This window comes from Schistocerca piceifrons, chromosome 5, assembly GCF_021461385.2.
Source record: "Schistocerca piceifrons isolate TAMUIC-IGC-003096 chromosome 5, iqSchPice1.1, whole genome shotgun sequence".
NCBI classification, from domain to species: domain Eukaryota; kingdom Metazoa; phylum Arthropoda; class Insecta; order Orthoptera; family Acrididae; genus Schistocerca; species Schistocerca piceifrons.
The window spans coordinates 28,541,443-28,546,676 of NC_060142.1; the positions used below are offsets into that span (position 1 = coordinate 28,541,443).

A 5,234-nucleotide genomic window follows, 5' to 3' on the forward strand; every position below is an offset into this window, starting at 1 on the left:
GTAAGCGACAAAAATTATCTGGAAAATTTCATTTTATAATTTTAGGTATATACTGTGTTACTAAGGGTTAAAAAAACATCCATTTTGCATTCATTGTCATCAGTTACTCAAAGTTTTACGATTCATCTTAGAGACTCTGCGGTCTGACAACGGATTATCCTCTGTCCATTCCTTTAAAAGAAACTAATGGAGAGTTTGCAGCGAAGATTCGAGAACCTCTTGCATGAAGCCCCAAATGTTTTAGTTACACCATCGAAATATGATAAACCAACGTCTGATCACATTAAAAGATATCTGACAAAAGAAAAAATGTGTCAAGCTTTTCCTTGCACGTTATCGTTATTGTAATGATTTGGCATTATCAGAAAGAGTTACCAATTATTTTCAATTGATATCTTACACATGTGTGAAATGGTAGACAAAGACTAAAAATCATGAATTTTCAAAGTAAAATATCATTTGGAAACATAAAGAGAAGCTACATAAAGCAAAGAATTAGAAGCATAATGAACATGAACGTATTTCAATTAGATATGTTGAAAATACTCCTACAGCACTTTTGTGTAACATATTTCATAAAAATCGCGTTCCAGGATGCAGCTTTATTACATGTGGATGGATAAGGAAAGAGAATGTCTCTGATAGACGATGTAACGGAAATTTTAATTTCTCCAAATTTATTGATAGTGGTGGGATATTTTGTAGAAATGTTCAGTTTATACCAGCTTAACATATATTGGGTCATTGTACTTCACAAAGAACACTTTCATTTCATGTTTTAATATATCAGGACGTTTCTGTACAATGACGTTGATATTTCTAAGTGCAACGTACTGGACCTCTGGTTCCGACGAAAGCAGTGTCACAAGTGGAGGAGCTAGCTTCATTGAGAGTGTTGACACAAAATCAGAATCTGATGGAAGCATCTCCATAAATTTCATTAATACCTTCACTGCAGACAAGACAACTGCAGTATTTGCATGAGCCAAACGAGGAGTGATCCGCTCACAGATGCTTTGGGCTTCCCTATCATCCGTTGGACTGTAATTGGCAAGAGAATCTAGAATGAAGACTTGGCCCCACTCTGTACATTCATCAAGAGCTGTTAATAGTTTGTTTATGGTTTATGCATTCATTTCAATGAGTGGAGAGCCACTTGCACTTGCCTCATTTATTTCAGAGAGAGCAGCCACAGCATTAGCAACCACCATAGGATTAGAGTCAGAAAGAAGATCTTTCAGCTGATCAAGAAATCCCTGGTCTTCAACCAACTGGGCATTGATATCATACAGTTTGGCAACACACACAGCAGCAGTTTTTCTAACATATGGATCTTCATCTTTGAGGCACTTACGCAAAGGCTCACAAAGATATTCAGTTATTTTGTCAACTCTAATGCAGCCCATTGTTCGAACAGCCAGGGCACGGATTAAGGGATTTGGATCTTCACAACCCTTTACAAAAGTGTTTACAGCCATTATTGCCATGTCAGGCTGACTCTTCGCGTAGTTCATCAAATACAAATACACTAGTTTCTTCAGTTCGAGATTGTCAGTCTGCATACAATTAACGACATCAGGAAATAAAGCAGAAACATCTTTTCCTACTGTCATTGAAGCAATAACTTTTTTAACAGCTTCCCGCTTCTTCTCTTTCTTATCATTGTTAAGTTCAGATTTCAGTTCAAATATTTCACCCTTTTTTGTTGTGGTAAAATACTTTTAGTCAGCCATGGCTGGATGCTAGTTCCCTCACTTGACAAGTTCCCACCCCACACAGTTCCATGTGGTCACACATTTTTTTCTTCACCATGCACCAAATTAAATTTGGGTTGTGTTGTTACTCCTAAGCGAAAATGGGCAAAAACCGAAAAAACATGTTTTGCAATATCTGGGCCAGTTTACATACCCACCACATATCATCAAGACCATTTATTTACATCTGGGATATTTACCTTGTTAGGCAGCGAGTCACTATTTTCGCAGTCTCCAAGCATGTTATATTTTGTCGACTGGACAAAATTACAAGTGTCGTCACCTCACGCTACCTGAGGCTTGTAAAATGCAGAGTCATCAATCTTAGTTTTCCGATGGTTTTCTGTCCACTCTGTGACGCCTGACAGCAATTAGATGTGAGAAGCAATTAAGTTGAGGATTCTTTCGGTCTCTGCACGTACAGAAACGCTGATTTACGTTATATTTTTGATAAATATGCTGCTGGGGGTTTCATATTTTTGAATCCCCTTTAAAATACTACAAAACGCAGCAAGTTACAATCTTTGTGTAATTTTTGGATAAATTTGATTGTGCGTGAGCATGAGTGCGTGTGTGTGTCTGTGTGTGTGTGTGTGTGTGTGTGTGTGTGTGAGTGAGAGTATGCACGAGCTTTAGTTTTGAAAACGAAATGAATCCTTCTCCAGAAAATTAGGTGCCTACTTTGTAAAAGAGATACCACATACAAGGAGTACGTTATAAATATACTTCCGTTATTCATTGAAACTACGAGTATTTTCAGACTGGTTGCCTCATTTTCGTACTACACGATAATAGATTAGTATAAGTCAGCATGTGACGTATTTGTAAGGGACGTCAAGTCTCGCTGCTGTGTGATATTAATTTCTGTTTTCTTCCCCTTCTCTACAGATCTGTTGCGACTATACTGTCTTACTACAACAAAAAAATGTATAATGATAGTAACGTCATCCATTTGTTGTAGAAAATAATTCTCACAGGTATTCTGTCTCATAAAGGTAACTACATTGATCACGACGGATCAGTAATCAATAAATGTGATGTACACGAAACTCGCAGGCTTACCCCTCCACATCAGGACTTCCAATACTATGGAAGGCTTTTGGACGATTCCTCGACTTAGCGACATCCTAGGAGTTCTACGAAAATTTTTAAGCTCTCAGCCAGTTAACCATAGGAAAAGAGTGTAAGCACATTCGTGACTGTCCTGCCCTCAACAAACAGCAGTCTTTAGCAAAATGATACTCCTGTCCAGGAATCCTGAGAATGTCTTCTAAAAGATCTGCTGTTACAGGAAAGCCATCAGCCATTAATTTAGTACGGTAGCCCGACGACAACCCCTTTAGAAGAATTATGGGAAGAACAGCCCATCATCCCCAGTATGCACAAATTCACCCTCCCCAGACACCATAAACTTGATCCTGCCTTCATAGTATGCATCCAGACACACGTTGTAGAGTCCTCCTCTCTTGGCGACAGTTAAATTTATTCAGCAGAGTAAAGAAAACATTGGGCTGAAAAAGGCACATAACACGTTAGTGGGAAGACTAACATAAAAGCAAGTAATGAATTAACAATGAACAAAGTGATAAAATATTATGATGGCACACTTTAATGAAAATCTCAGTTAAATTCTCAGGAATGTTCAATGTACAACATGATGACAATGTAAAATTAAGATAAAGAAAGATGCTTCTGGTAGCATTAAGGTCAAACATATCATTCATTGAAACAGCCAGATAATCAGGGAAATAAAATACTTACAACTTTCAACGCCTTAAATATAATTAAAGAACTACTGTAAATATGTCGAGATAAGTTAGCTAAATCAGAATGAATTGTAGATCTTACTAATAACAAACATATTACCATCTAATAATACAAACAATCAATCCGACAATCTAGTCTAAGACTTGGGAACCAGGCTCTGCCTGTCACAAAAAAAAAAAAGATGAAACGAAGAAAGAATTTAGTTCAGCTGCCCCGTCTGGTAGCAACTTGAAAGCATACTTTTCCAGAATTACAGATGTAAAAAGTCAACGGCTTTTAAAGCAGAAGAGGATCATTCGTACCAAAGGTGTACAAAGCAAACGAACTCCAAGCTTCATGGCATAATAGTTTGAATCTATTACCGGGAAGGGACAAATCCGACCCACATAACTCTAACAATCGGACATCATCGAAAGTCGTCAAAAATATACCACTAACCCCCGTGGCAACTGTGGGCAGAAACCCATCACTGTTAGGAGTGCAAGCATATCTTTCGATCCTTTAGGCCTGCAGCTACATTATTAGATAAGTCAGAAGGACTTGGATGCTCCGCATCGAGAAACACTAAGTTGAAAATGAAACAAAATTCTTACCTCGGTACGATAAAAATGAAATAATTCGGAAAAATTTGGTAATCACGAGGGATTTCACAATTTGTTGAACTACCAAAACATCACAATCCTGGCTTTAAAGGTACACATTATCAGGACGAAAATGTTATTGTCAATGTAGGGTATACGATCTATGAAAAAAAGGAAGCCGTGAATATAAGCAAGAATATATCAATGTTTTGAAAAGATTTCTCTGTAAATAAGACGTTTATCAACTCAGTAGTGAATTTTTCTACAGGATCAAATAACTGTCAATACTCAGTCTTTGCTGCCGGAGGCGGCTACACCCTGTCCAATTTATATGCGGCCATCTCATCTGTGAGAACAACTGCTATAGTCCAGAGGAAAAAGAACAATTTCTCCTCGAGAAGGAGATGGCGAAAATAACTACGAAGCATATTGAGATTTTCGTCGACGACTGTAAACTGACGTGGAATAGAAGCAAATTATGAACCGGTACAGAGGAACATTCTACGCACGGAAAGAGCAACACATTTTGAATTGGTAAGGAGGAGACACGGCGTCCACTTGGAAACTCGAACGATAATGAATCGTCCACACGCCCCATTCAAGGAATGCGATGAAGGAAATTAAGAATATTAAAGTACAGAGAGGTACCAAATATCATTTTGATAGTTAACTCTCAAGGATAAAAATTCCAACAACTGTAAAGAACAAATGCAGAAATGATGTGACAAAATTAAAAATCAATTAACAAGTACTGGAAGAGTGCCACCAGCAACTAACATTTCAGTCTAAGAACTGGACAGAGAGTACAATACAGTAGAGAGTACTACAAGCAGCTAATGTTTCAATCTTGAAAGGTCGCAAACGGAAACGTAGGTGGTTCAACTAGACCTGGCACCAAAATTACGTACGTAGAACACATTCGTTGAAAAAATGAAACTCCCCGAAGGAACATGAAGATTTTAACTCCTTTTGTAAAAGTCGGAAGCACGCAGCCCCTGTTATTCGACATGTAACGCAATTACTTTAGAAATAACAGATGGAAAATATTGAACTGGATATTATAAAGAACAATTTCAGGGCTTTCACTGAAATTTTCATTTCTAAGCTGAAAGTGTATCAATTTCCAGTCAAG

The 5,234-nt window shown here is 37.7% G+C and overlaps 1 pseudogene; it reads right to left on the reverse strand.

Annotated features, from left to right (window-relative positions):
* Positions 1-716: 716 nt before the first annotated feature.
* LOC124798128 lies at positions 717-1,733 on the reverse strand (annotated as a pseudogene).
* Between the last annotated feature and the right edge of the window lie 3,501 nt (positions 1,734-5,234).